We start from the raw sequence: 23,623 nt of genomic DNA on the forward strand, positions 1-23,623 counted from the left end.
ATGTAAGTTGCATCTTGTAAAAGTTCAGTAAGCAGGATTTTGAGGTGTTTATACTCAATATTACCAAAATCCCAAGGCATAGAATGGCTATGCCCCCAAAAATTTTTACTCGGAAACAGAATTATTCCATCATAACTGTTCAGAGAGGGGTTGAATTTGAAAAACTGATCTTCTCTCTATTTGCGTGAACAAGTTTGAACTTGCATTAACAAGTCCTTACTTGCTTGTAATGTCCTGAAATTGCGCAGTTACATTATTTTTATAACGTAAGTGCGTAATATCGGAAATACGGCAAATTATCTGCGCTGTCGGTCGGTACAGAACTACAAAAATCGAGTCAATCTACAAAAAATCATACAATCACTGACCGCCAATTACTCGATCCATAGAGAATACTGACCACCAGTTTGCAAGTGCTCTGTCGGTAAAACAGAACAGCCAGTCGTCGGTAATGTAGCACGGGCACGAACCAACTTAGCACAGACACAAACCTCGATCTGTTTTATTGGGCGGGTGAACACTCCTGGTATATCTACTCAATAGGGAAATACGACTTAGAAATAATTTCGATAACTAATTAAACCTCCATAGGATTTCGCACGTTATAATAGGTTTGACTACTCTAATATCCAATAGGAGATGAATAGATCTTAATAGGGAAATACGACTTAATAAATTTTTTTCATCATCAGTAAATCTTAATAGTATGTTGGAGAAGTCAAACCCATTAAAGAATGCAGAATCTTATCGAGGTTCGATAGATAATAATGAACAATTTCTAAATCGCATGATCCTATTCAATTAGTTAGTTTCTTATTCAAATATCTTTTATTATTTCCCATAGAAACGCTCCGTTTCTTATAGAACTGCTAACTACCTTTTAGAATCATCATAATCCTATTTAGTTGTGTGAATAAGAAAGTTTGAAGTCCTATGGGATTTACGATCATTATTTTCATACCTATTCAGATTTGTATAATCCTATTAGAGTTTTTTCAGGTGGTGAAAATTTCTCATCTTTTCCCATTCAAATATGATGTTTCTTATTTAAATTCTGAAACAGCCTGTAAGATTTAGTCTTTTTCAATAGAAATGTTTAAGCAGGGACAATTTTGACGTTCAGTCGTTGAACAAAAAATTGTTCACGTTCATTTTCTGACAACAAATTGAAGAATAGTAATGTGGTGGTACACATATATAAATAACGTTGATGTATTGGTACAGGTCCGTACAAAGTTTGGTTTCAAATTATACAAAAAAGAATTATTAAGAATACTTTCTAGAAATTATTAAATGTACTACTTTTATCGTATTAAAATTAATTTCTACATATATAATTTTATGTAACTTTGTACAATTATTAAATATTTTTTTATACACAATTAATTCTATTTGACTGAAGCAAAATGAATTTTAGTATGAGCTCTCGAGAGACAACTACCTTAATTTATCCGGTAATGTAAGATCCCATCAAAACTACCATCATTGAATCGATCTCGTTTTCAATTGTTAATAACAATTATATTTGTTAAAAACAAAGAGTGTTTTTTTATACCCATGTAATAGAGTTAGTAACCCGTTTCCAGGAAGAGAAACAATTTCTCATCGAAAAAACTCAAATTGATAGCATAGGTCTCTCATTCAATTATTATAAACAAATCGAGATTGTTTATCTCTATTTCACGTTGTCAGTAACTCTTTTTCATTAAAAGAAAACATTTCATGTTGAAAAAAATCACATTCATAGCATAGACCTATTTTTTAGTTTCTTCCAACAAATTTTATTGTTATAAACAAAGAGAGTTCGTTTCTATTTGAGTTATACGGTTAGTAACTTTTTCTTAATAAGCGAAAGTATTTATCGTTGAAAGAAATCGGATATGTTGCATAAACTCCATTTCCATTTTTTCATAACAAATTCAATTTTTATAACTAATTTACATAAAAAAATTTTTACTATTAGTCAACTTGAGCCATCAATTAGAACACTGCAATCAGAACTCGAATCTATTGTTACAATTTATTTTATTGTCACTTTCTCATTTGAATCTTTTAGATATTTTCTGCATTTCGTTTCGATGCCTCAGCGTCACCCGGTGAACCACCCATAGAAGAAAAATAGCTGAACGTTTTTCAGAAAACTTCCAACTTTTTATCTTTAGAGTTAAATATCTTTTTAAAGAAGAAATGAGAAATTATTATCTATGCAGTAAATGAAAGCTCGTAGATGATTTAAATGGCGAATGTAAGCATAATTCGTTGGTATATCGCATAATTTCCGAGTAAATAAAGAAAATAAGATTGCGGAGAAGAGAAATACAAAGATTTGTGGGTAAGAGTTTCCGCTCGTCGCGCGACATGACAGACAGAGAGAGAGTGCCAAAAAGAGGGAGGGGGCAAAAGTAGGGCGTGAAATGGCAAGAGTAACGAGCAGTTACTCTTGATATTATTCGATCATAGGTACAACATAGGCCTGGTGTGCCAGAGTTTATCCTGGCAGAAATATTTTTGATAAATTTTTTATTTTTCTAATAATTCTAAGTAATTTGCACTTTTATGGAAATTAATTTTAAAATACCATTTTATATAAAATTTTATGTATTATCAGCGAAATTTGGTGTGACAACTCTCATCGTGGCAGAAAAGTCTGTCACATTGACTTTTAATATCTAAAACTCATAAAATTTTTCCCTTATCGCGGAATTATTTTTTTTTTCATTCAACCTCTTCCTTTTCAGTTCCTTTCAAAATATCTCGATGTGACAGCTAAAAACTTGACCAAAATATCTGTCACACCACTTCATATTACAGCTTCAACCCTTTATCATTATGAGAATGGAGCATATTCAAATTTTATATGAATAATAATTGGACGATGTCCAGATGTTATGTCCGAGTTTATTTAATTCAATAATTCAAATTAATAACTACTTAAAAAGCCAAAATTTAAGATGAAGGGTAGCACGCTTTCGTGAAAGGGGCGCTCGGACTAACAGTAAATTTCAAGGTACGAAAGATCGTTCCCTTTATTTGATTTTGATTTAGGGATTCGTTGTGATCTTAACTGGGTGTGGCGGTTCTATGTAGTTTATCTTGCGAGGAGTTGAGTATGGAAGGAGAAAAAAAAGGCAAATAATTAAGATCTGACTTCAATTCAGAAAATTTATACTTACCATGAAAAGGGGACCAAAAACAGAAACTACCATGCTTACTCTCCTTCCTTGATGGTTCTCAATAAGGGCCAGAAGGGTCAGAAATATTGAAGACAAATATCAAGAGCCACTGATAGTTAGGTTCGAAGACACTTATTTATTTTTATGTAAGATATTCTTTTATTTGATGTATAAATTTTAATTTATAACTAGAGTTCGAGATTTGATTATTATAAAGTAACGACAGTTTTCAATTTAACTGTTCGTAAGAACCTGGATAAACAATTCACTTTACTTAGTTTAATTATATTGAGTTTACAATGTGATACTTTGCACTTGGACTCGATAAGGAATTTATTATTGATATTTAATTATTAGTTAATTTCGACACCACGATTTTCCATATTTCTTGCTCATTGAGCTACGACTCTCGGTACGCTCGAGGTTAAGCTTGCCTTCCAGAGAAACGTAGAGATTCAGAAATATTTTCCATTAACAAGGAGATTATTACGCGATGCTCGGTACGCGGGCCGTCTCGACGAGTCTACGGTCATTGACGAAAAGCCTCGATAGGAGCTTCTACTCCTTTAAATAAGGCCCGAACGTCATCCACGTCGCCAGGGTGGAAAACTTCGATGTTTTGCAAGAGGATCAACGTTTCGTCAAGAAGACTCGTTAAGGCGAAAGTTAATACTCCGTTTCGACATTGAATCGTCAGCAAAACATTCATGATTTATAAAAATTTATTTATTAGGTCACTATTCATTAAATTAAGTAAAGCAATTAATTTATTGAAGTCCAAGAGAATTAGAGAAAAATATAATGATATGTGGGACATAACACAGAGAACAGAATGAAAATCATGCCTGTTATCATAAAGAGGATGTTTTCATTTAATGAAATGCCTAAAAAACTCTAACATCATGACTAAATCAATCGATACCGACGTCTTGGTTATTTGTCTTGGCAACATTCAAAAATATAATAGTCTTAAAATATGGATTACCACTAAAAATAATAATTTACATGGATACATTAATTGTACAGTACTTGCAGAAAAATTAGGTTCTGCACTTTACCGAGCTTTGCCAGGTTTTCATGCCTTTACAAGGAGTGATTACACTGCAGCATTCGTACGTAAAGGTAAAATAAAAGCGTATAATCTTTCAACTTAAAGTGAAAAATATTAACATGCTTTTCAACATCTCACAGATCCAGACGATATTTAGAATAAAGAAAAAACTGATATACTTTAAAAATTCACTCATGAACTTTATAAAATCAATAGTAATAGTGTTAATACGGCGAGATTCAAATTATTCTTAAAATTTTTTGCTAGTACCAGCAACAATAATAGATTTTATGAGAGCATAATACACTTCAATTCCAGCAATGTTCCTACCTGTTAGAAATCATTGTTACAAAAAATTTTAAGAACGATATTTATGAATGTAATGTGGCAAAATGTAACCGAACAATCGTCCATTACATCAGACCCGACAGTGTGTGGTTGGCAACTTAGTAAAAAAAATAAATTAGAACCATTATGGTATATTGGCCAGGCAGCTCTTCTTACCATTGATGAAATTGTTCAAAATTATCAGGATCAAGAGGAAAACGAAAAGAAAGATACAGAATCCCATATAAATAAATGTTTTGAATGTGATGATATGAATAATTCTGAGTAAATTCTTGTCTAATTTTAATAGTAAATGATGTTTGTATATAGCTTGAACGTATGACCTTTATTTTCTATTTCCTTTAATGTGTAAAATTTAACAGAATTATAAATAGATAGAATGCTCAATTTTATAAATAAACAATGTTTTCCAGCAATACATTTTTATCAATTAAATGACCTTTACTTGCCTTCCAGATATTGATTGATGAATTTTTTTAATAAATAAATTATAAATAAAGAAACAAAAATAGAATATCATATTTCTGAAGTCACCTAAATCTAACTGGTGTGACAGACATTTAAAAAAAAAAAAATTAACAAGCAAACTGATCAAAATGTTGTATCGTTCAACAGGGCTCCAAATCGAAACTAAAGGGACAAAGATGAGATAAACATTTTCGAGGCTTTTAGGGTAACTCAGGTATAATATAGTATACATAATAAGGGTAATACATAATTCGAAAGTTAAATACAAAAAAGAAAGAATTATAGATGACAAAGACTATATTTTGTGCCGAAAATTATAAACAGAATAGAAAAAAATTTAAATATGCTCCATTCTCATAATGATAAAGGGTTGAAGCTGTAATATGAAGTGGTGTGACAGATATTTTGGTCAAGTTTTTAGCTGTCACATCGAGATATTTTGAAAGGAACTGAAAAGGAAGAGGTTGAATGAAAAAAAAATAATTCCGCGATAAGGGAAAAATTTTATGAGTTTTAGATATTAAAAGTTAATGTGACAGACTTTTCTGCCACGATAAGAGTTGTCACACCAAATTTCGCTGATAACACATAAAATTTTGGTTAAAACTATTTGGTTAATAAATTTATCAAGTTAATAATTTAATATATAAATTATAATAATTTGTTATTTTCAAAATTATGTTAAAAATAATTCATTTTTAAAAACTATCTATAAAATTTGGATAAAATGAATTGAAAGCCAATAATTTCCAAGACTTATTTTTTATTATAACCATTATCAAAATGATCAATATCACTATAATTCTTATTGATAGTACCGTACAATCTATCAGATCCATTTTTATCGAAAGCTTAATTGTTCTGTCCTAAATAATATTTATGATACAGATCATACTGACTTGTCGTAAGTAGAGGTGTATTTATTCAAGATAATATAGGATTTATTGAAGCTGGAAAAACATTGTTCGCCAGGGGAAGTGCGTGTAAACTGGAGGTGTAGCTAATGAAAAATTTTTTGTAACTGGAGTTGTCTTTTTTTTTTTTGAAAGAAGGCTCCTACAAACTGAAGATATATTCGTTTTACATGCAAAGTTAATATGTACTGGAAGAGGTGTAGTAATTGTTGGTAAAAGAAAGTATGGCGTAACTGAAGGTTCGTTCGTTGATGGTGATATAGCAGTAGGAGTTACTGTTGCAGTGCATGAACTATCTTCTGTAGTATTTGATATTTTAGTTAACGAAGCGGATGTTGTGGCTGATGAAGTCGTTTTTTGAATCTTCGATGATATTGATGGGATTTTTTTTCTTCTTTTATTCCAACTTATTCTACCACGGTGAGTTGAATAATGGCTGAAATCAAATTTATCCTCTGATCTTGATTTTGCCCAATCTACAAAGAAAGTTTTGGAAATCATTATAATATCATCAAGTTCTGTACTTTGTTTCTCTTATAATATCAATAAATCACCATTGATTGCTCTGGATAGTTGTGGATCTAAGGGTGGTTGAGATGTTCGAACACCTGTAGCATAGTATTATTGTAAGCTGTCTCCATGTACTTCTGTTCATGCTTCTTTTACTAGCTGCGTCCAAGAACACAAGTTTAGATTTTTTTATTGAGTAGGTTTTTCTATGTAGGTCCATATAGATCGTGGAAAAAAAATGTTGTGAATTGGAGAAATTCGGATTTCATCGGGTCCGGGTTGAAGAAAATGACCATTCATCTAAAACAAATCATGATAATTGTAGCTACTGAGACAATCAAAACCCTCAATTCATAATCTTCTATTAATTGAACATCACTTATAAATGAATGACAAACATTTTAGTAAATAATTTTACCAAGTTGAGTAGTTTTTCTATAGCCACTGATTGTTAGTGCCATTTATTTTTAGTATATGCTGCCTTAATAATTATGTCAAAAAAATGACGCGAAGCATCTGTAACTAACAGAGTTAAATAATTTCTTGTTAGTAATTATAGAATAATAAGTTCAATGCTTACAATTATGTATGAATTATATTCTGAACATATCAATAATTTATAAGAAAATTTAAAACATATAAAAAATAAAATACTAAATATTAAGATACCTAAGTCAGGAATTTCTTGAATTTTAACCCCATTTTGAATCAATGATTGTCTTTTGCGAAAAAGTTACTTCTGAACATTTGTTGTAAATCCACTCTGAAAACATTAACGTTATTACGTATTAAATATAAAGAAAATTTGACAAGAAAACTTTGATAGAAAATTTTTTGAATGAAGCAAGCTTAGAACTTGCAACCATGAACCATAAAATATTAAATATTTGGAAAATAATTTTTTATAATTAACTTCGACACCTACAATGGTAATAGTAGAACACTGCTCAAAAGAAAGTTGTTGAAAATATAAATTATTTCATTAATATGTATGGTATCTGTAAAATATAGCTGACATTTGAATTATCGAAAATATTACATAGCAATTATGGATGAAAAAAATTCAAGTACTTTGCTATCTATAATTTATAAAAATACAATTATATACTATTTTTCAAATATCATTATAATTACTTACTGTACATTCGGCAGAAAAGTGCTGAATCAATTTTACGATGCTGTTTCTCTTTCCCAGCTGCACAATAATAACCAATAGCATTACCATAAACCTCAACCAATGCTGATTGTAATAATTTCTTTCAAGTCTCATCATCATCATTATTAGTCACTGAATTTTTTTTCAATTGAATCTATAACTTCTATGGGTAATTAAATATCACTCTTCTGGACAATTTCTCTCTGGAAATATATACATATCAGAAATATAAGTAATTAAGAATTGATTGAATAAAACGTATATAAATATAAAGGAATATTTTGAAAATTTCAACTGTTACCTTTCCAATACCTGCAGTTTTATATTCGTTGATAATCTGAGTGAAGAATTAAAATATGTACATTATTCTATGGTAAGATAACAAACTATTTGCATTACATAAGAGTTCATTTTCTGACGTAAAAAATTTTCTAAATTATAAAGACTCACAAAAAGAGTGAGATCTTTCTACAATACAATTGAGCTAAACAACAACTTTAAAGTAGTAAAATCTGACTATATTCCGATATATCTACTGTTGACTCGGGGTAAATTTTTTTTGATAACGGAATGCTCTCTCTAACGCTGATCTTAATTGACAAAGAAACATTAAGTTTTCTTCAGAGACTATAAAGAATTTATTTTGTCATTAGACATTGTTGGCTTTTCTTCGCAAAACACACACGAATGATTAATGCACACCTTTCAAATGGAAAAAAGTATGGAGAACACCAATTTCACATTTCTGTATTTGATGTTCATCTAGGGATATGAGTTCATTCGGTGATAAATTCTCTTTACCTTCATTCTCTACATAACCTAAATTTCGTGATCGAAACTACTGTTGTCGGTTATAACTATGTGTATTGTACTCCTCTACAGGAGTACCTGGGTAATTATTTGGATTGCATTCTTCATCAGTTGTATGGCTTGTTATTGATAAAGTTACATTATTCGTAAGGATATTATCAATCGAAAACAATAGTTGTTTATCGACAAGCATCGTCGTTTCAAGTTCTTTCTGATGTTGTTTTTGGGCACAAGCAGCTTGCTTATTTGATTCTTCCAAGGTACTCTTTCTATTTAACATGTTTTGTAAAAACATCTGAGTATCATTACAAATAATATTACCAGCATCATCCAATCTAAGTAAGCTTCATCATCTGCATCCAACAAAAATATTATATTTGTAATAAGAGAATGCATATATTTTCAAGTACTTAACAATATTTTTCTATGGCAACACTATCAAATTCAAAAATATGATATGAATAACTACCTACCACCAAATTTCACACTTTTAGCTGCTCATTTTTCTCTTATTCCTTTTCGCTGATCCCATAAAAGTTGAACTATGTTTCCACATTTGCGTTTACTCTTTGGCAGTAAAGATAATTCAATTATTGTTTTATTACAAGTTTGAACCTAAAAGATTAAGGCAAGAGCCTTTTCTATAATCTTAGTCTTTGGAAGCATGAGAAACTGATAAAATAATTCACTATTTTGGGTGCAGACATTTCTTATTAAATGTCTCCAGAAAATGGCTGATAAAGTGTAAGTACATAAACGCGATCAGAGGTCCGGATGCCGCTAGTGACCTCAACGGAAAAACTAAACATTATTTAGTTAAAAATAAATGAACGTACAATTCATTCTATATTAGTGAATTTATTTATTTTTTATTAAATAGCCAAGAAAAAAAAAATTCTTAATGGAATGCATTATTTTCATTGTACATTATTCTAAAATCATCAAAAGAACAGAGAAAGTAAAAAGTTAGTTCTCGCTTTGAGGTTAATTTTTTCTACATGCAATTGAAAATTTGAACCTCCAACCAGAAGAAAAGGTTGGGATGATCTGAAGTGTTTTCCAAATCTAATACAGCATTGAACTTTTCTCTGGCCTCAACATCAATTTCAGTAAACATACTATACTGATAGTATATATTTCTAATTGGAGTTGAACATTTATAGTTGACTTGTTTAGGCATACTAATTCGTTCAACAGCCAAAAAATTCATGTATTCGCGTTTTAAGTAATACTGGAAGATGTATTGCTTGTATAATAAGTGATTGATTTTCTAGACTGATATTTAATAACTTCAGTAATGTCAAATAAACAATTTGGAGACTTATCAAGTCGACAAAGGAGATAATATTTAAGGAGCATATTTATCAGAGATAAAGTTGATGGAAATAAACATGATGTAGTAAGTAATAATGGTACTGATGATGTTGCTGAACAAATAGAGAATGAAAATCAGGTGAGAGATGAATTTGTTTATATTTTTTACAGTGTTTAAATTTATGTTCACTCATAAATGTTAATCGTAATTTGTATTTTTAACGCAAATAAATTGCTAGTTGTTTTAGAATGTTTAATTAGAGCCAAGTAATAATAGTAAATGAGCTACGCTGTAGGATGTGGTCAGGCGAGAGAACTAACACAAAAGACACCTTGATTGAGCTTAAGTATAATTTTTAGTAGAAAAATAAACTATTCATCACGTTAATAATGAATGATAAACACTAGTAGAGCTTAACAGAGCGGTTATGAACCTTTTTGAACTTGGATAGAGCTTAGAATAATTATTTAATGAGAAAACAGAAGGAGCGGTAACAGAGCACGTGTACTTGAGCGTCGCGTGAGCGTTAATGCGTCGATAGACCTTACACAATGGTAGGACAATTGTCATTAGCTAGGTTGGAGAAGAAGAGCTAAGATTCGTCGAACGCTCAAACAAGAGCTAGAATAAGGCGAGGAGGTCTGATGAGCTCGACTGAGCACGAGCTGAGATGAGAGCGAGTCCAGCTGACAGGTTGCGGTTAAGTTTACGCAACAACTTGTTTGATATTAACACTTTAAATAAAGTTATAATTGCTAGAAATTTAAATTCCCTATGATGTTGATGCTGAAGGTGAAATTCATGTAGACTTGAGATTTGAAGTTGAAGGTTTAAGAGAGGAAGAAAATCAAGAAATCGTACAAAATAGAGTAGATGGAAGACAACAAGATAAGGAAATCTATGTGTATGAAGAAAATAAAGGAGATTTAATTGAATATAGATTAGGAGAAGAGGATGAAGTTGTTGAATTCGATGACGGTGATATACCATTATATGAAGAAGCTAATATAACAGTTTCGGAGAGTATGATTTCAATAGCGAATTTATTCACCCCTCAAAATTTGACATGGACATGTATAGCAGATATGATATCCGCATTTAACTTGCATTATTTATCCAGTAGGTTACGTCCAAACAGCTTGCACAAATTCAAGAAATTTTTTGCAATAGGCAAAGAAAATTCTGTTGATATTATAAGACACTATTATTGCTCTTCGTGTTTAGCAAGCTTGAGATCAGTAAACGATACTTGTTAAAAATGTACTTTAACTAAACGTTCTTATTTTATCATGTTATCATTATGTAATCAATTGGCGGAATTGTATAAACGATCAAACTTCCACCAAAATTTACAACATCGCAATCGTAGAGGGAAAAGAGGAGATAATATTATTAGTGATGTATATGATGGTTATTGATATCGACTGTTTTGCTTTAATAATGGACTACTTTGTCATGAAAATGATATATTGTTTCACTATTAATGAGCTGCCATTTAAAGAAGGTATCAAACGTAAAAATATTTTATTAGCTGGACTCTGGTTCGGAAGACAAAAACCGAAAGCAACTATGTTCATGCAGAAGCTTTATTCTCAATTTGAACAACTTAGAGATGGTAAAAATTTTACTCTTGCTGATGGATATATTACAACTGTTCCAGCAGTTTTACGATTTGTTACGTGTGATACACCTGCTAAAGAACAATTTTTAAATATGATGCAGTATAACTTCTACTATAGCTGTATAAATTGCCTACACACTGGAGAGAGGGTGCCTTCTACTAATGGAGATTCAACACATGTGTTCAGGTACCTTGAAAATATTATTCGGCGATCAACTGAACAAACAAGAACGTATGTTGAAAAAGCAAACAGAAGACAAACACCGTACATGTGTGTCAAAGGACCTTCGATTCTATCTTACATCATGTCTGATTTTATTGATGGTGCAGCTATAGATAGGACGCATTAGGTAGATGATGGTGTTGTTGAAAAGTTATCATTATGGTTCATTACAGAGTATACAGGTGCACCATTTTCATTATTTCGTGTAGTTAAAGTAATAGATGAACGTTTAAAAAATATTAAACCGCCAAAGTATGTTAATCGCATGCCTGAAGTTATTCAGAACTTATTACATTGGAAAACTTCAGAAATGAAGATGTGGTTTTTTATTAGATCCTGCCAGTTTTGTATGGTATAATGGAAAATCAATTTTTTCAATATTATTTATTAATAGTGACTGGAATAGTTGCTTTAAATACTGATGATATTTCTGATAGAATGATTGACACAGCAGATAATTTTTTAAAGAAATTTGTACAAGATTTTGAATTGCTATATGGTCTGCACTATTGTTCTGTTAACATATATATGCTATTACATTTACCTAATGTTCTCGGGAATATTGGGCCATTATGGAGGTGTTATTGTTATGCTTATAAAAATTTCAATAGTCAGTTTTTAAAGTTGATACATGGTATAGGCCGTATAGACACTCAAGTAACTAAAGCTTATAATCAATTATTGAAATTACAAGAATATGTAGATCAGCTGCCACCAGGACAGTACTCGAGTACTGATTGGTAAATGATTATTTAACAGCTGCTATCAAGTAGGACGATACCAATTTTTTGATGATGTTCCAACAATTGTTCAAAAAGCAGTTCGTTCACTCTTACCAATTAGAAATGTTAAAAAATATTATTGTTTATTAAAAGTTGATGAGCTGTATGTTTGTGAAAATTACACCAACACTCTTGGTGTCATTACTCTAATTTTATCTTAAAAATTACTATGCAGTTTAGTAATTTTTACAATGTGCACAGTAATTTTTATAATATGTGTAGTAATTTTTACCCTCACCCTGCAGTGTCACCAAATTACTATAAAATTCAGGGTAATTTTTACTATACATTTCTCTGCGTGTAGATATAAATGGATTAATATCTATCGTGATACCTGTAAATACAAAAGAAAATGAATGATAATTCCTTATATCATTTAACAAAATGTTTTTAAGTACATTATGACTGATTGTGACATAAATACCGTGTGCTATATATGTATCTGAAAATTATCAATAAAATAAAAATAATGTTATTAGAACGATTTGGTTTTTTACCTCAGAATTTTAATTTTCAATATATTATTACAATAACTTTTTAATAAATATGTCTTTATCATACAAACGATTGCCAGGTATATAATATTTTATGTTCTTATATGGTAACAGTTAATCATGCACCAATACATTTTGCATTTTCATGTACGAATAGATTTAACATCGGAAACATTCAGGAAAGTTCGAACAAAGCTAACCCTGAGTCAGAAATATACGCGGGATTTAAACGTCAATATCTTCAATGAGGACTTTGACGTTAAAAAAAGACTTAAAAATTGTTTTAAGGATATTGAAGTTTATATATCACGTAAATAACCAATGTTTGATCCTCAATATCTTCAGTTAAAGAAGTTGAGGTTTGGAATGAATGGATAAACAAAATGGTCAGCGAATGATCAAATGATTTAAGGCAATCGAGGCTCAAATTTAGTGTTTATATATTCGATTCTGGATACCTGTACAAGAAGTAGAAATTAAGACAGAACTCATGAATACTCATTCAGCGAATTCCGAAGTTGACGACAATCATCAAATAAGTATGTAAATAACAAACGTACTACTATTGTGTTCGATAAATTTGATTTTTTTTTAGAACTCATGAAAGAAAATTTGACCAGTAGTTCTGAAATGATTGATAGAAATTGTTCAATTGATAAGCTTTTACCTATAACTGTTGGTAAAGATAAAGTGTATATACTTATATTATAAGTCAAGTTATAAAAAAATGATGTTTTTTAGACAATTTTCCCAAATCTGTATTGATTGAGTGTATTAATTGCATCATATTAATATCTATTTTGTAAAAAAATTAAATGTTGATTTCAAAAGATAATCTTCACTCAATCGTAATTTAGTTTCTTGAAATTTTTGATAAAAACTTAAACTGTTTCCAGATTACTAGAAGCCTACGAATTTTTGTTTGATTTCAATAAGTAATTGATTTAATTTCGAGTTCAGTTTTTTCCGAGTAATGAATAATTGTTATTTTTATTTTGTTATTTTTCTTGAATTGAAAAGTCCGTGACAATAATAATTCATTATTGGTAATATTTCAAATGATATACATATAATTCAACTGTTTATCAAAAAAAAATTGTAATCCGGTGTAGCACAGTACTCCAAAAGCAATATAAAAGCCCCTATGCTGGTATGCATTAATTAAAAAAAAGAGTTAAAAAAATTTTTCGATCACGGTTTCTCGTAGAGCATTGGTGCTGAATGTCATTGTTTGGGAAGGATTTTTACTATTGTTTATCAACAATTGAAATTTGGCAAAGTGCATTTTCTGACCATTCACTGTTTACGCAGCGAGAACCGTTACTTTTTCGAAAGAAATGTAAATACCTTTTTCGTAGAGAATCGAATGCTCTACAAAATAGTCCACAAGAGCATATATTTACCGTTCACAGGTAAAAAGGCGCAGCCTTTTATTCGAAAACAACTGTTAACTATTATAACTAAAATAAGAAAAAATTATGGAATGTTCAGAATCCATTTCTGAATATTTTCTCGTTGGAATTTAAAAAAAAAAACAATTTTTTTCGATTTTTTACACGACTGTGAACGTTTTTTTTCTTCTTTCTTTTCGTTAAATTTGTACATCTGTATTTTTTGACAATCTTCAGAAATTTTATTGCCACTTTAGAAGTGGATAGGATTTTCCTTACTCTGCAACTTTTTATTTAAAGTTTTTTAAACATTTTTTTGTTATAAACAATATGATTTAGAGGATACATTTTGTTTTAAAGAGGTTAACACATTAAGTAATCGTTATCCCTTGGTAATTTTTCCTGACAAATTTTGTACCTTTAAAAACATGTTATTCATTTATTTTCTGTATTTTTTGTTATCAATTAATAAAATTGTAATTATGAAAATAGAATTCTCTGGAATTTTCTCTACCGAAATCGGAAAAAATCCCATCCACTTCTGAAATGGCCATAAAATTTCCTAGGATTTTTTAAGAATGCAGATGCGCAAAGTTGCACAAGTACATAGAAATGTGTTGAAAATGAAAAATTCGCATATCAGCGATGCGAAATTAAGTTGATATTCATCATCATTCACATCCTGAATCGAAGTATTTGGTCTTTCTTTTACGTTGATTACATTGCTTCTGAGCAATGTAAACATAATAGTAAATTCTAATAGAATAATGGATGCATTTTATGCTGTAAAGTTTATGTAATTTTGGAAGAAAATGTACGCTAAACTTGATAGGTACGTTGTCCCTAAAATTTTTCAGATGATCGAATGTTTTCGTACCGATTAGAATTTTTTACAAGATGGCAGTTACTTCTGTTAACAGCTTGAAGGATTGACTTTTTTTTTACGTGTCATAAGGAATTCGTTAAATAATTTAGAGTGATAAGTGCTTTAATGACATTGTTCCAGAATATATTTTACAAAATTTTGATAAGTTCATTTATTTATTCTAAACTATTTTAACAATAGCTATCAGTGCGTTTTATCAAGTTTGTTAATATTTACATGATATTCTGAAACATTTTCCGATTGAAATATCGCGGATCATTATTGTTTTTCCTATTTTAAAAGAATTAAAATTAAATTGTTTCATAAATATATCCATTTCTATGTGTATTATAACAACCTGAATGAAAAATTATCGGCTGTTCAAACGTACTGTGTTTTTTAGGAAAAAGATGTTCAAAATAATTCTCATCATTTTTTTATATTATTCAACTATTTAATAATTTGATCTCGATAGAATTGAAATCCAAAAAAAGTTACTTTGTGCAGCTACGATACATCACCATTACTTACAGGAAAAAAAGAAGTAAACATACATGGAAAATCATGGAAAATTTTTTCATTCAAGAAATGGTTCTCGACCTGCTATAACTTCCATTTCAATTAACGTTAATGATCATCAATTGAGTGCCTCATCATCTTTAAATGTAATCAGTGAAAGTAATTTCCAACTTAGTACTTTAGCCACTTCCGTTTTAATTAGTAAAAATAATTGTCGGCCTAATACTTTCGATGGATCGGTAACTAATGTCAATGTTCTTTATAGTCATACAGATAATAAGATTATGTTTCACTCACTTTTTCAACTTCTTGATAAAGAAGCAAATACTGAAAGTGATGATGATTTTAATGATACTAATGAATATTATGCTGATAAAGACTTATCATCAAGTAATTGTAATAACTCTAATAATACAGATGATAGAGAAACATTTGCAGAATTTTAGTTCTATGTAAGGGTCTTCACTTCGAATATTTTCGATTGATGTTAAAAAATGATCATCAAGATTGTATCCTATTTGATTTAAAACAAATTTATAAAGTTGTTCATATCATCAAAAATTTTGACATTGACAGCTATGTTTTAACTTCACAAAAACTCAGTTATATGGATAATTTTTATAAATTTCTTGATGGAATTGAATCACACTATGTTGAAGTATATTTTTGTGGTGAATTATCTAAAAGTGTTGAGTTCGTCCATCTAAATGAACTTTTTGCTTAATGTTTTAGAATGCCTTATTGAGATGATGGAAATGTTCATTCAAACTAATATTTTCCAATAATCTTGCTCTCAAATTTCTAATTAATAATAATGGTTTCATGTGTTCAAAAAATGAGTTTGTTGACAAAATTCTTAAAGTTTAACTACCCCTATTCAACGAAAAGAAAAGGTAAAATTGACATTAAAGATCGGTTAAATATTTTTTTTTAAAGGATCCAAATCCATGTGATATACACATTACTTAATCAATAGATACAATTTTTTATTGTTCATAACAAATTCGTATTGTTATAAACAATGTGTAATTGTTGAAAGTCATATTTGGTTATGAACAATAATGTCTAGTCAGTGTCGACTCAATTTTCAAATGAAATGTTATTGTTTGACTTAAAAGTATTTTTTTATTAGTTATTTTGTAATGAAAAAACAACGGCTCTACCGAATTTGTTCAAATTTCAATCAGATCTTTTTTATGATAATATCTTTCGAATCCAGTTTGGTTAAAGTCGACATCTTAATTCGTTCTTGAGATATCGAAAACGAAAAAAATGCTGACGTCCATACATACATACATACATACATACATACATACATACATACATACATACATACATACATACACACATACATACATACATACATACGTATGTATTTACACACACATCATTCTAAAAGTTGGTCAGTATGCTTGCAAACACCATGAAACGTGGAGATACTATGAAAATTCAAATTTCACCAATCGACCCAATTTCAATAACTTCCTAATGGGAAGTTAATAAAGAAATCCACTTATCCCAATCTTTTTGATTCTTATTGATATATTTGTACAAATATTAAAGAATAGTTGACCACAAAATTTCTCATGAGGACCCTTTTTAGCGGAACAAACTTTGCACTTTTTACACCAAATCTCAACACCTTGTTTGAGAGTTGCCCAGAAAAATCGTTGACGAATTTTCGGAATTGTTTTTTTAATACCAAAATGACCACCAGAAGGAGAATTATGAGTCTCATAAATTATTTCATTCACTTTAGCTCGAAGAATGACAACCTGAAAAATAATATGAGAAAGATTTAAAGCTTCCCAACGTTCAACTAAAACACCATTTTTCAATTCTAAAGAATTCCAATGAAGTAAATAAATTTTAAAAGTAGAATCCAAATGTGAAACATCATAAAACTGGGGAATTTTATTTTCCTTTTTTGAATTTAATTATTAAATTCAAAATCTTATCGTCATTTTGAAATTTTATCCAATCAGAATCATTGTAAATTTCACAAATGATACGGAAAATATGCCTACTATGACATTTTTCATCAGCATCTATTTTGAGACATTTTTTACAATCACATGGACACCGAGATAGACCATCAGCATTGCCATGTTTATGACCAGGTCAATGTTGAACTTCGAAACTATATTGGAATAAGATTTCAAATCAACGAGCTACTTGATCTTGAGGATTTTTGAAATAAAGTAACCCAGTGAGAGATGGTGACATACAAATATTTTACAATATGATGACAATATTTCATCAAAAAAAAAATTTTTCGAATAACAAAATCAGCAAAAAAAGAACTTCAAACTCATGTTAGGAATGAGAGAATAGCAGTGAAGACGCTATAATAGTCAATAATAATTGCTAATAATATGGAATTGTGTTCTTAATGATTGAACATTGTTACTGGAAAATGATTGACAGCGTTTTTTTTTCTCTGACAATTAAATTGGTGTAAATGAACAGAAATTTAACCTCATGATAAATTCTAAATTTTCACTGGGTCGTTGGTCGTGTGGACCTTTCGGGTCGCACCCAGACTACTGCAGAGACTCCAACAAATACACAGTGGTAAGAACTAATTAAATGGTGCTCATTGCAGCTAGAGGACAGTGACTATCATTGTCAACATTTAATTAGCTTTGTGGTGTGCAGTTGAGTGAATAGAAGCGATCATGTCTTCTGAAGATAAAAAAGGGAAGAAGGTGAACACACCAGCAGACTCGGATTTCGAGTTTCAAGTCGATATATCAGATGGTAGTCCAGATCAGAGAGCCCTTGCCGAGTCACTATAAGTCCCTCAAACAGGCACATCTTCAGAGAGCAACTCAGATACCTCGAAGACATCCAAGAAGTCATCAGCAGAGCATAAATCTTGAGGTCAGACGTTATCAGAGCCCGAAAAATCGAGAGACAGATCACCATTACCCAACTCGAACGCTAACTCCACATATCAGTACATGTTAGTTACCCAGATGGCACGAGTTACAGGGTTTGAAAGACTTCTGGTGCAATTTAAAACCTACACCAAGGAGAACTGTGATCTGGATATGATTGGTCAGCAATTGCTTATGGTCAGGGAGTTGTGGGGGAAATTCTTATCCTATCACCAAGTCATCGGTGAGAATTATGAGCCATCTTTTTTGAGTCATCCCTATATTACCACAGGAGCCTACGAGAGGATGCTGACTACCTACTCCGAGTAGGTGGCAGTTTTGAATAGACTTCGAACTGAATTAGAGAAGGACGCCAGAGACCAGAGCACCAATCAACCTCTCAGCTTGCGTGGACTGTTAGAGAGAGAGAGAGAGCAGAGCAAAGCTCCCAGAGATCAAATTGCCAACATTTGATGGAAATTTTGAAGAGTGGCCATCGTTCAGAGACCTTTTCGAGTCATCGGTGATTAACCAGCTTCATCTTCAGGATGTTAAGAGGCTAAACTATTTGAAGCTCAACGTCACAGGATTGCCTGCCAAGATGCTGAAGACAGTACCAACCACCAATGAGGCATTCGAACCAGCGTGGAAAATGGTGCTAAAGAGGATCAACGATAAGGAGAGATTAATTTCATCATACATCGAGAAGCTATTCTCAAACATCGCTCCAGAGGCCAAATCATCAGAGACGATCGACACGCTGGTGACCAATACTCAGCATCCGGTTGACTCTCTTGAGGCATGAGCCTGTGCAGAAGAGTTGTAGAAGTTTGCACTAATCTTTGTCATCACCCACAAACTCGACCACAAAGTGAGAGAAGCATGGGAGTTGAAGAGAAGCGCTCAACCGGGTAAAACCAAGTTTGACACCCTGATCAAGTTTCTCCAGAATCGAGCACGAGCCCTTGACTCAGTACGAGAGACCACATCGCAGGAAGGTGATAGAAAAAGACCTAATCAGCATTGAGAGCAACAATCGTCCAGGCCTATTCAACCTAGATAGACCAAATCAGCCCATCAAGGAAGTCAAGGTGCAGTGAAGAAAGTCCAGTACCCCTGTGACCACTGCAGGGGTGGAAATTATTTATTTGAGTGCCCAAAGTTCAGAGCACTATCACCAGCTGATCGCCGTGAAGTTGTGAGAGCTCAGGGGCTTTGCTTCAATTGCTTCGGGCATTACAACATCAGAAACTGCATCTCTGAGCATCGGTGCAAAACCTGCAATGGGTTTCACAATACTACCATCCATGATGTATCGGTGAACCGAGACCTGCGAGAGCCCAGAGCATCAACGTCAAAGGCAGACCTGACCCAATCAAAATAAAGAGAACCAGTGCCACTTAGCCAATCAGAGACCAGATCATCGAGGACATCAGTCCTTCTAGCAACATGCAGAGTCCAACTCATTAACAAATTTAGTGAGTCCATTATCAGAGCAATAATCGATCCAGGTTCAGAGTTGTCATTCATCTCAAATGACATTGTGAGAACGAATCATCTAAAGAGAGAAAAATCATCAATCTTCATCACAGGGATTGGTGGAGCAGAAGCAGCATCAACTCGGGGAGTTGTCCAAGTTCTAATCAAGTCATTACACTCATCAGACCAAATCACGATCTCAGCTCATATCTTAAACAAGTTAACATGCATGCTGCCTTCGTTCTCGGCCACACCACAGCATTGGCCACATCTATCATCCCTACAGTTAGCAGATTCAGAGTTCCTAAAGCCCAGAGCCATCGACATGATCATAGGAGCTGATTTCTACGGTCAAATCATTAGACCAGATATCAGACCATTATCACTTGATGCTCCTATCGCTCAACTAACAATCTTTCGATGGATCATCATAGGGCCAATCACAGAGAACACATCAACAAGAGTTCAATCTTATCATACAGCCATAGATCCATCAAATCAAGATATTCAAGAGCTCCTAACTATGTTTTGGCTTCAGGAAGAAATCAGAGAAGAGACCGATCAACTTTTGAGTCCAGAAGAGCAAGAGTGTGAAGACCACTTCAAATCACGAGACTCAACAGAAAGGTATGTAGTGAGAATCCCATTAAAATCATCACCTACTCTCCTAGGAGACTCATATAAAAGAGCATACTACTGCCTAAAACGAACGTTGAGTAAACTATCAAGAATCGAAGACCTGAGCACTCTATATACCAAGTTCATAGAAAAGTATGAAGAGTTAAAGCACATGCGAAGAGTACAATCATCATCAGAGACCAGAGTAGAGAGATCTGGGGGTGTTGTTGACGGTTTAACTGACAGAATGACCTTAGCACATGAGGCTTCGGCCTCAGGAGGGTTAAGGGTCCTTGAAGGAGATCAGTTAGCACACAATCAGTCTTCAAACTCATCAGAGAGCTATCAACCATACTATCTTCCACATCATGGAGTGCTTGAAGAGGAAAGTATCACCACTAAATTGAGAGTGGTCTTCAATGGATCAAGTCCATCATCATCAAAATTATCAGTGAATGATTTTCAACATGTGGGAGCAAAAGTTCAAAGAGATATATCTGATGTTTTGCTGTGGATAAGACAGCATCGATTCTTGTACACTACAGACATCTCAAAGATGTCTCGACAAACCGATGTGCATGAAGAAGATTGAAATCTACAGAGAATATTATGGATCGATGAATCAAACAACATAGTGCCTTATCAACTAACTCCAGTGACATACGGGACCAGGTCAGCACCACTCTTAGCAATCAGAGCAGTCATCCAGTAAGTTGAGGATGAAGGACATAAGTTTCCACTAGCGATAGAGCCGATTTCCATTGGCAAAGTGGCACAGCAATAATCTAGAGTTTATCAAGAACATTGCACCAAACTCAATAGCAGCACAAATCCATTCATTTGAAGAGAGTAGTACTAAGCTACTGGACTTGTCATGGTTACCGAGTCCTGATCAATTCAAGTTCTCATCAAAAGCAACGTGCTCAAGCTCCAGATCGTCAAAGAGAGTCATTTTATCAGAGACTGCTCAACTTTATGAACCCTTAGGCTTTCTCTCACCATTTATTGTCAGAGCAAAAATCATTCTTCAAGAGCTGTGGTTAGAAAAGCTCAATTGAGACGATCCAGTGTCCAATCAAGTCCAGAGCAAATGGAACTCGATCAGAGAAGAGTTAGGAAAAGTATCTGAGATATCAATCCCACGCTGGATCACCACGACATCAGAATCAATTGTTGAACTACATGGATTTTCAAATGCGTCGCAACTGGCGATGGCAGCTGTGGTCTATATCAGAGTCCAGAGAAATCAATAAAGGTGACCTTAGCATGTGCAAAATCAAAAGTTGCCCCCCTCAAGAGACTGTCCATACCGAGACTAGAGCTCGGAGAAAGACCAGGTCAATCATTCACTGTGGTGACAAAACACAAGAACAATCAATGAGAGATCATTAAGAGGTACTCATTATTAAGCACATTACTCAGAATAACCGCTATTTGTTTTAGAGTATATCAGATCATCAAGAGAGTCCCACAGTCATCGTTAGAGTACTCAATCAATCTACAAGACTTAGAGAAAACGATCATCTATTGGGTTAAATCAACACAAGCAGTTTACTTTGAGAAAGAAATCAAGCAGTTATGAGCAAATCAACTACCACCGTCATACACCTTTTCTCGATTAACAGCATTCATTGACACTCATGGTATCGTTCGAGTTGGAAGAAGACTAGAACATTCACAGTTGGAACGAGAGAACATCAGACAGAGGTATTGGATTCTTGGTGGTAGAATTCCAGTACGATCACATATTCTACGCTGCCAGAGATGTGCTCGTCTACGTGGAAGGCGAGCCGAGCAACTAATGGGTCAACTGCCTTCATCAAGAACAACGCCATCTCGTCCGTTTTACGTCTTAGGTGTGGACTACGCAGGGCCAGTCATCTTGAAATCATGGAAGGGACGTGGCGCCAAAAGACAGAAGGGATGGCTATGTGTCTTTGTGTGCTTTGTTAGTTCAGCCGTGCATCTTGAAGCTGTAACTGACTATTCCACAGATTCATTTCTTGCTGCGTTCAGAAGGTTCACTGGACGAAGAGGAATCTGCCACACACTGTATAGTGATTGCGGCACTACATTTCAGGATGCAGATTCTTCCTTGAAGAGTTTATTCAGTCAAGCAACAAGAGAGTACCAAGCAATAGCAAAAACCTTATCAACAGATGGCACAGCCTAGAGATTCAATCTTCCAGCTGCCCCTCACATGGAACGCAAGTGGGGAGCAGCAGTAAAATCAGCCAAGTATCATCTGAATGGAACAATCGGAGAGACTGCGCTTACCTTTGAAGAACTAAGCACCCTTCTCATCCAGATCGAAGCAATTTCAAACTCGAGACCATTACAACCCTTGACCGAAGATCCAGAGGACCTATCAGTCTTGACACCAGCTCACTTCCTCATTGGAGAACCACTTACGACAGTACCAGAACCATCATACATAGAAACTGATCAATCCAGGCTGTCATGGTGGAAATTCATTCAACAAAAAGTACAATTCTTTCGGGCTAAGTGGTCAAGACAATACCTACGGAGACAACTATCAACCAGCAAGTGGCATCATCGGCTATCACTCCATTTGATTTCGAACTTTTTTGGTGTTTCAAAACTTTTTCAAATAATTATTAAAATATGGGAATTAGTTTTTTCGCAGAGTCATTTGAAACGTGTACATGGTGCAAAGTTTCACTTTCATCTGATGATGGCAATTTTGGTGAATTTTATTCCAAACACTTGAAGGAAAATTCTGAAAAAGATTTACGCTATCAAATGTTTATGAATATTTTGATCAAACATTCAATCTACAATTTCTTACGCACACATGCGTGATTGTTTTATTAAACAATTAATAAAAACAATTTTATAGTTTTGTGATTATGACAAGTCAAACTTGGCGCAATTTTATGATTTCAAACATTTTTTGCATGTAGAACAATTTGAAAATATCGGATCTCCAAACAGCAGTGACGTGGCGCCGTTTTTTTTTCAGATATCGAACGATATCTGTTTTTGG

At 32.7% G+C, this 23,623-nt stretch overlaps 1 long non-coding RNA gene across 1 annotated transcript; it reads right to left on the bottom strand.

Moving 5' to 3' along the window:
- Window positions 1–6,054: 6,054 nt before the first annotated feature.
- LOC118065685 (uncharacterized) lies at window positions 6,055–7,222 on the bottom strand. Its single transcript, XR_004690183.1, has 4 exons — window positions 7,134–7,222; window positions 6,883–6,986; window positions 6,509–6,764; window positions 6,055–6,430 (listed from the first exon to the last, which is right to left on the bottom strand). It is a non-coding gene; the product is annotated as an uncharacterized lncRNA (long non-coding RNA).
- Between the last annotated feature and the right edge of the window lie 16,401 nt (window positions 7,223–23,623).

Source organism: Chelonus insularis, unplaced genomic scaffold, assembly GCF_013357705.1.
Source record: "Chelonus insularis isolate UGA/USDA-ARS -01 unplaced genomic scaffold, ASM1335770v1 contig_320_pilon, whole genome shotgun sequence".
Lineage (NCBI taxonomy): Eukaryota > Metazoa > Arthropoda > Insecta > Hymenoptera > Braconidae > Chelonus > Chelonus insularis.